Source organism: Neolamprologus multifasciatus, chromosome 6 (assembly GCF_963576455.1).
Source record: "Neolamprologus multifasciatus chromosome 6, fNeoMul1.2, whole genome shotgun sequence".
In the NCBI taxonomy this organism is placed as follows: Eukaryota; Metazoa; Chordata; class Actinopteri; order Cichliformes; family Cichlidae; genus Neolamprologus; species Neolamprologus multifasciatus.
This window is the reverse complement of record NC_140444.1, coordinates 16,896,364-16,906,064: the sequence shown is the minus strand read 5'-3', so window position 1 is coordinate 16,906,064 and position 9,701 is coordinate 16,896,364. Positions and strand designations below refer to the sequence as shown.

At 38.3% G+C, this 9,701-nt stretch overlaps 1 pseudogene across 1 annotated transcript; it reads right to left on the bottom strand.

The window, feature by feature from the left end:
- Positions 1-1,052: 1,052 nt before the first annotated feature.
- LOC146516753 (sialidase-3-like) lies at positions 1,053-4,343 on the bottom strand (annotated as a pseudogene). The gene is made up of 2 exons (XR_014874499.1): positions 3,595-4,343; positions 1,053-3,492 (listed from the first exon to the last, which is right to left on the bottom strand). The product of XR_014874499.1 is annotated as a sialidase-3-like (transcript).
- Between the last annotated feature and the right edge of the window lie 5,358 nt (positions 4,344-9,701).

Here is a 9,701-nt window from a genome sequence, read left to right as displayed (position 1 = left end):
CGTCTAGCTAGTGCAACAGAAGAAGAGCGAGCATGAAGGGAAGGTTTTTAAGTCAGGTCATTTCAACTCACTCAGAGATGGAGAAAGATGTGAGAAAAGACGGGACAGGAAGAAGAGAGGTTATCTTCATAGGCAAAGACTGCTCAAGGGTATTTGATAAACTTCAAATCTAAAGGTTTTATGTAAGTCCTCATTTTTTCACCAGATATTTGATCTGTATATGATGTGAACTTGTGTTTTTTTCACATTGTGAAATATCCTGCTAAACACACTTAGGTGTACTTACTTTATATTATTCAAAGTTTGCATGAAAACAATCTGCAGTTTAGTGCAGGATAAACAGCTTAGTTTGTTATACTGTGGTGAATTTACAGTAAAACACTGAGTTGGACTGATGCAGAGCGGCTGTGGCGTTCATGGTCAGAGTTAGGTTACAGCAAGTGCAGAAAATGACCTGATGCTTTGATTGGAAGCTGATTAGGTTTAGATTCATTCACTGAATATGACCTTTATACCAACTGTATACTTGTATCCTTTAATTTATGTCGCTTGACCTCTTTGAAATCTGACCACTGTCTAAGATATAATTTAGAATCCTGACAGACAAGAACAGAATCCTTAATTGTGGAGGAATTGTTGGGTAGAGCAAGTTTCTTTGTGCGGCTGAGCATTTCTTAAAGGTTCATCAGTTATTGTTCGTGTCCCTGTGAATAAAATGTCCTGTTGGGTTTATCTGCTGAGAGTTTTATGATAATGTTGAAGTTGGGGCTCTTTATTTCACAACAGCATTGGCTGTTTTCTGAAGAAATGACACATTAAACTGAATAAGTGTGAAAGGTCAAACAAAGACGATAAACACACGAACACTTGCACACTGTGCACAAGGTTCACTTAGCAGGTGAGGCAACATGTAGACGTCTGCAGAACTCCAGAGTCTGATTGGATTGATTAGATTATTGTTGTATTATAACTAAAGTACTATCATAAGTCAACAATACGTATGTATAATTACATTTTTTAAATTTCTCACATATTATGTAACAGGTTGAATGTTTAAAACTAAGATTATATGCTACATTCCCAAGTACTTGAGTAACAAAATAGCTGATTTTCCCAGTGGAGGCTTCCTCCCTCAACATTCCTTATTTATAACCGTTTTGTACGATCGGGATTACTCCTTTGCTCTGCGAAAATTGTAAGAGTTTCTCTCTCGTAGCAGTAATCTTCTAACCCTTTTATAAGCAGTCCTCCATTTTCAGAGGTTCAGAGATAATGGGAAAAACTATATAACTGCACAGTAGCACTCTGAAGCACCTGCCAATCAGTTTTCCAGCATTAACTGAATCTAAGCAGAGGGTATATCACTGTAAATTTGAGAATTTACCCTGCTACTTCTATAAGCAGTTACATTATTAAACAATGCTACTATTACTCAGTCATATATGATCATACCATGTAGTGGCTCCACTTTGTTTTACAGATACGGCAGTATCTTTCATGAGCCGGCTCTCTTCTTCTCCAGTGTTCATTTCTCATATGTCAAGCAATTTCAGACTTTTGCATATAAAATTTGCATTTATGGTCATGTTATGTAACAGCTTTGATTTTTAAAAGCAAGACTGTGAGCTACATTCCTAAGTACTTCAGTAACAAAATATCTGATTCTCCCGGTGGACACTCCTTCATAATCCCTCTTTCGTAACCTGCAGGTCTGTACTCCATGATCGGGTTTACTGCTCGGCTCTGCAAAGGCTACAGGAGTCTCTCCGACTTTTTCACAGATTAGAGCTGGAATCCTGTGAACCCTGATTTTCTTTAATAAATTTCTTTATTGACTCCTATATTTTTTTTCATTATTGACAGTTTTATTTTATTTACAGTGTCCAGGTTGTTGTTGTTACTGTAACAACAAATAATATCAATAATATTATATTCTATGATCTACTTTAATGTGTTATGCAAAGCACATTTAAACCTTTTGCTTGCTTTATATTGTTTTAACCTTAAATTCACTACCGTTATTTGTTTATTAAAATATTCATTGTGGATGTTGAACTCAAATTTTGGAGTTGGTGGGAAATAAATGAGCAAAAGAACAGATAGCTTTACAATAAAACAGGATATGCTAACTATTTTTATTATTTTATGCAATAAAATCAAAAAATTCACAACCAATAATATGATATTTGCAACATTAGGTATGTTATTTTTCAAGAAGTGAATAACTAGATTAAAACTTTTGTTTAAATTGAGCATCCATGTTTAATACTCACTGAAAACAGGAGAAACTGTTTTCTGTTTCCTTCAATTTATTAAAGTATTTTTTAAAGTGTTAATCCTACAAGCTTCTCAGTTTTCTTATTCATTTTTCATGCAACAAGCAAATAAAGATTTTTACATACAAAGCAACACTTACTGCTTTAAGTTGTGCACATATACATATGAATCTATTCATCTACACACCTGAATAAAAATTATTCTTTTTATATTTTTCTTTTCTTTTCTTCAGTTTATTTCTTGGTGATGTCCTTAAAGCTAAAGACAACAGAGGCTATCTGCTCATGTATTTCCTGCTGCCCACACTCAAACAGACATGCAAAGCAGCCATCATCAATGTAAGCCAGGCCCAGGTCTGAGTAACCACTGGGTCCATCATTAATGATGTAGGGTTCGCTCCATGCCTTTGGATCACGTGGGGATTTGTTCAGATACACACCAAGATCAATCCTGCGCGATTTACTGGTTGGGTGCGTGAACAGCAGCCACTTTACAAGGTTCTGGCTGGGGTCACTTTCTGTGTTTTCACTTTCTTGTTGAGCTGGGAAGGAGATCACACTTCCCTGACAGCCTGAACCTGTTTCCACAAGCTTGTTTCCCGGTTGGAGAATATTGAACTTAATTCCTTTATCATGACTGACTGCTTCCACTCAATGGCCGCCCACATTACGGCCGTTGCAGTAGATGTGGTCTTTGGAAAGTTCAGCCATTTCACACTCAACTGATACCGTATTAAACAGTTCACCAAATTTCCATTTTTTGCCATGACTACCACTATACAGTGAGAGTGCATACGATTTACAACAGCAACTGAACAAACATCCAACTGGTTTCCAACAGCAATGCAAGAGGCAAGTACTTGCAAGTACTGCAGCAAAAGGAAGTATAAGCATAAACTGGGATAATCAGTCTACCGCTCTCTGTTTGAATCCCATGGCCTGGCCCAACAGCAAATGTGGACCAGTTTTTTATTTCACTCAGTTTGTCCGTCAAATCGGTCACATCGCTCCAGGATTTTCCAAGATTGTTACTTGTGATGTAGCAGAGACGGGTCCTGTTGTCATAGTTTTCTATTTGGTCACACTCAGTGATACCGTCTTCAACACAGATGAAAAACAGGAAAAGTTTTTTGTTGGCTTTGTCATACACCGGGGAGGGGTTCATTGGACGGTGTCCATCAATAAGTGCCTTTTCCACCTCTTTGAGCTCTGACCACTAAAAGAGAGATTGTTCAGAAGTAAATAAAACAGAACAGTTCAAAAAAGGAGCGTAACTAACAAGTAATTTAGAACTGAAATGGTTGATTATCACTATTACGTCAACCGTCTTCTTAGATGATCCCTCCTTGATCTTTCCTGTTCTCATAACCACCTTTTCCACACTTTCATCCTTTGAAGTCTTCCTCTGCTCTGCAAAGGCAAGTAAAGTTTTACTTTCTTTCTCATAGAGAAGAGCAGGGATCCTGTAAACACATTGAGCAGCTTCATTAGATTCAAAGACAGGTTGTTTCTGCAGCTGAGCTGTTGTTGAATGTCCACAGCCCATGTTTGCTGTCCTTGTGTATAAAATGGATATTAAATCATAAAGAAGCCTTGCTGGGTTTATCTCTGCGGTCCTAGAATTTGATGTTGCTTTGACTTTTATAGGCTGGCTGTTAGAGAGTGTGGATGAGGGAGGGATCTTTGTTTTTATCACAGATCGATGGTCATTTCTGAGGAAATGATTCACATTTCATTGAACTCCCCTGTTCTCTTAACAAATTAAATAGGCAAAACCCATCTTTCATCATGCATGTCAGGAAAACAACCAGAATGAAAACCTTTAATAGCTGTTATGTCTGAATTTTATTATTTTGTACATACAGCGGTATAAAAAACAATGTTTGCCCCCTTCCTGGTTTCCATATTTGTCACATTTAAATGTTTCCGATCAAACAAATTTAAATATTAAAAAAATATAACACAAATATATATATCAAATGTATTCTCTGCATGAATGTATTTATTATAAAGGGAAAAGAAAATCCAAACTACATGGCTGTGTGTAAAAAAGTGATTGCCCTTTAAACCTGGGCCACCCTTAGCAGCAACAACTGCAATCAAACTTTATTGATAATTGACAATGAGTTTTTGGCCCACTCATCTTTGCATAATTGTTGCAATTCAGCCACATTGAAGGTTTTCAACCATGAACCACCTTTCTAAGGTCATGCCACAGCATGTTAATCAGATTCAGGCCAGGACATTGATGAGGCTGCTCCAGTCCTCACTTTCTTACTCTTAAGCCATTATGAGGTGGAATTACCGATGTGTATCCACTCATACAATGTGATCATTGTCCTGCTGCAAAACAAAAGTGCGCTTCAGCTTGAGGTAACAAACAGACGGCTGGATATTCTCCTTCAGGACAGGAGAATTCATGCTTCCATTTAAGATCTTGGGGATCATCAAGATGTTTTCTGGCAAAACTGAGACGAGCCTTTATGTTCATTTTGCTCAGCGGTGGTTTTTGTCTTGCAGCTTTTGGTATGCCATTTTTTTCCCACTTTATCTTATGGTAGAGTCATGAACACTGACCTTAACTGAGGTAATGGAGGCCTACTGTTCTTTGGTTGTTGTTCTGGGGTCTTTTGTGATCTCTTGGATGAGTGGTCTCTGAGCTCTTGAGGTAATTTTAGTTGGCCGGTGAAGATATGCGTAGCCTATTTTAGAGTTTAGAAATGTGTTAGATAGGATGTAGAATTATTGTAGAGACACTGACACTGCCCTCGATTTAATAAAGGCCTGAGTGTGTCAGGAATTTAGGAGTAGATTTCTAGGAGGCCCTCCCCCAGTTTGAACTGTGAAAGTGAGACAAAGAGAGGTTAATGTTGAGTGGAAATTCCTCAGGGCATGCCTGGGTGGGAGTCTCAAAGTTTGTAACTAAATAACTTTGGTTTGGAAGGGAGATGGACTTTTATGACCCTCAGGAAGGCACGTACATAGAGATATACGCACATAGTGCTTTAACTGTTACGCACACACATCCACACACGTCCAAACGTGAGTCTGATACTATGTGATTTTTGAAGTCTTGATGAATAGAAAAGAGAAATCAAGCATAGAAGATTTAATAGAAGGTCAAAATGATGGTCAGACTTCAGATTGGGCTGGAATTCAATGAGAAGAGACCACTAAGTGCACTAACTCAGAAAAGTCCTCAGTTACTTAAGTTATGATACCAAAGTAGTAAATATTTAAATACTAAAGCAGTACCTCTTCGGTGTCATTTACCAAAAAAATAAATCACCTATAAAATATAATATCAATAGAATAAATAAATAAATTAGAGCTGTGCACACTTTACATTTAAGGGAGCTTGAGGATGGAGTCTCTTTCCTTATCAGGGATTCTGCAGATGTGTTCTGGAGAAGGAGGCGTTTAAAGTTGTTTTTCATGGATGTAATCCTGTATTCTCACAATGGGTAACTGGGCGGGGTTGATGACAGTGAGAGCTAAAGAACGTGACTCTTCAGGTTTTCAGGTTTCACTAGAAGCCAAACATCATTGCTCATCTCTGATGAAGTCATTTCCTTCTCAGTTAGCTGAGTTAACTTCTTATGTCTGCCTTTAGACAGTCATAAGAGAAGCACTGAAGATTTGAGCCAATGGAGTCCTCCCCCTCAAAAAGTTAACCAGTCTCTTCTGTATTTCCTGCATCAGTGGATGTGGAGGCTCAACAACCAGAAAATGATGCCAGAGCATCGAGGTAACCAGATTATTCTCAACCAGGTATCTCCTCCTATAGCAGATGGTATTCTCTGCTGGAATACCATGGTCTGGCCCAACAGCAAATGTGGACCAGTGTTTTATTTCACTCAGTTCGGTCACATTGCTCCAGGTTTCTCCAAGATCGTACCTTGTGATGTAGCAGAGACGGGTCCTGTTGTCATAGCATTTTCTTTGGTAAATTTCAGTGATATTGTGTTCAACACGGATGAAACACAGGAAAAATTTCTTGTTGGCCTTGTCATACACCGGGCAGGGGTTCATTGGACGGTGTCCTTTAATAAGTGCCTTTTCCACCAGTTTGAGCTCTGACCACTAAAAAAGTAAATAAGTAAATAAGTTCATAAGTAAAAATAATTAAATGTTCATAAGTAAATTAAACAGAACAGTTCAAAACAGGACTGTAATTAACAAGTAATTTAGAACTGAAATGGGTGATTATCACTATTACCTCAACCATCATCTTCGATGATTCCTCCTTTATCTTTCCTGTTCTCATAACCAGCTTTTTTCTGCTGACATCATCTGGAGTCCTCCTCTGCTCTGAGAGATTACATATGGATCAGAGACCTTTCATATGAAAACACTAAACACAGCACAAGCTTCAGAAAGACACTCACTGAAACAATCAATCTACTGCTATGATGGTCTGGGTGAGCTGCCCGTAGGTTTCCAGCGTTCCCATGTTCTCATTCGCATCCACCCCGTCCTCCTCATCTCACCTGAACAGCTCACCTGAACCAGTGAGACAGTATTTAAGATGGTAAATCTCTTCTCTGTAAGTTTATCAGCTAAGTCAAGTTGGTAACAGGCCTTCATGAGCTGTTTGCAGTCATGCTATGTCAAAACACCTCACCAGGAATCCCTTCCTTGCATTTTTCAAGTTCACGTTTGTCTCATAAATAAAGCTTGTGTTAAATCTACCAGTTGTCTCTGTGTCTGGTCTGCGCTTGGGTCCACACTCATGTACTGGCCTCCGGGCTCCTTTGACAACTGCACTGTTTTTCAGGACTATGAGCATAACTGCACGGGTATTGCTGTTGGTTGGACAAATAATAGTTGCTTTGGAATTATCTACTGATCATTCTCCCCTTAAATGGGTCCTAATTCCCAATTCCCCTTTTAATATAAATATTTTTGTACTAGCATTCCAGTACACAGTTTTACAGAGTTACTTGTTTGTGGTTAATACTCAAACTGATATTGAAGCAAAAAGCACCAATGATCGAGGCTTTGCATGTTTGAATTTGTGCAAAAGGTGAACTTTGCCTTTCAGGCATGTTATTATGAACGCATGGATATCTGGATGTTTATTGAAAGCTGCACAAAGAAGTAAATATATAATTTCCTATGCATCGATGGAACTGGAGAAAACTCACTGATTATAAGTCTTAATGTTACAGAACATGTAGTGATGATGATGGATGAGGATGTTTGTCATGTCAGTTGATTGTGCTGTAACCAAACTCAGTACTGATGTGTTCAAGCAAGGAAAAAATGGGCACGGTTTGGAGAGTGTGTATTACACAGTAATAATTTATCATTAGTTTTGAGGGTAACCTTTTCTTTCTGAGGAGAAATGCTCATACTTACAAGTCCCTTATTAATAATAAATATACCAGCGGTCCCCAACCCCCGGGCCTCGGACCGGTCCGTGAGTCGTTTGGTACGCGAGAGTTGAGGCTCAGGTGTGAAATGTATAGTTTTCAGGGTTTTTATCGGTTTTCAGCGTTATTTTATTATCGTTTTTATCGTTTACTCAGTTTTCCTTGGTCTTTTCACGTGTGTTATGAATAAATTTTCTTTTTTTTCGGTGCCAGTACTAGTTTTATTTTGTTGTATTTATCCGCGACACCTTAAAGGCCGGTTCATGAAAATATTGTCGGGCATAAACCGGTCCGTGGCGCAAAAAGGTTGGGGACCACTGAAATATACTATTAATAATAAATATACAGTGAAAGTCAGGTGTGTTACTGATATTTTATTAGCCTTCATTAAAGTCTCCAGCTTCCGTTCTCAGGGAAGACACACACTTTTATTGACTTTGTGCTGTACCTTCCTAAATAGTAACAATGAAACTCCTCTTTAATTATTGTGTATACTACAGCTGTGTTCTGGAGAAACACACACTGAAAGCTGTGAACAAAATATTAATGCTGGGCCTACACTGTTATGGTTTCCAAGTCACTGGATGTTAACTCTCCAGTAGCCTTCCTGACTTCACTGCAGCTAAAAACATCACAGGTTATCTGTTTAATTTCTGTTTGCTTCCCACACAATGAACATGCAAACCAACCATCATCAATATAAACCTAGTCTAACCACTGGGTCCAGGGTTTGGGCCATGATTTTGGATTGTTCAGACAGATAACTAGATATCACTTTGACTTATGCAGCCAGTTGCTAATGTATGGATCACTTTTTATTTCCAGTTTCATTTTGAGCTGGAAAGGAAAACACACTTCTCTGACCTCCTGCTCTGGACCTGTTTCTCCAAGCTTTCCACCAGTGCGTGCTAACAATCGTTATCGTCATCGTAAGCATAAAGTGAAGCTATCAATCTGGTGTCCTCTATTTGGAGTCCATGGCCTGGCTCAGCGATGGATTCAGCCCGGGGTTTCTTAAATAAACTAAATGCATTTAAATGTATAAATATGTTTTTAATAATGCTAAAAATTAAACTTGCCTATGGAACCTGTTTACATTATATCCTGAACATTGCACACTTTACAAAAGGCTCTTATCATCTTGCACAATAATATATAGCAATATTGTGCAATATGCTGAGGCAAGCAGATTTTTTTGTTCTGTTTTTTATAACTTGAAAAATACCTTGTTCAGCTCAAAACTCATAGCAGGCGTTGGCTATTAATTTTTGCCAGAGGATAATGTGAGAAAGTGGGACTCTTGTGGAAGTGGAAATTCAGTTCTGCTCAATATCAGTTGTATATCTTTATAACTTATAATAGAGCCTTCCACAACAGTCCCAACATCAAATGTAACCCCTTGTAAAAATTAGTTGACTACCCCTGCAAGGTTAAATCGATTAATCGAATAACCGGCCACCTAAGTGTTTAAAGAAGGAGAAAATCCATCTGCTGTTCACGCTGGAGTTTTGTGGTCCAGACTACAAACTGATGTAGGAACAATGAATAACTGTCATTAACTCATCCTAGCTAGATTGTGACATGAAAAAAGACTAACAAGAAGTTGTGGTAGTTTGTAATACCTGAAAGACAAAATCTGTACTAGCTGCACAACTCTGTGCTGCCCTGCCGCCCATAAAATGTCCACATTCACAGCTTTTCTCTCCTCTACACATTCCATTTCTCCACGCTGCTCCGTTTCCACTCCTACCTTCAGCGCTCATAGAACAATTATTAATTGTTTTAATAATAATTTATTACTATTGAACCTTTTTTAAATCTGCCTTTTTTAAGTCCCCACTTGTGGTATATTTACATACATGTATATTTATCTGCTTTATGAACGTAAGTGTAGTTGAAGAACTCCCTGGCATCTGGTTTGGCCTTTGTCTATCTCACAGCCATCAGGCCAAGTTTTGCTTCCCTTTTCTGAAAAGGGAAATAACAAGGAAGCGATAAAAAAAAGAAAGTGAACTCTGCCGTCCCTCCCTCATGCTTCACACTGTCAAAA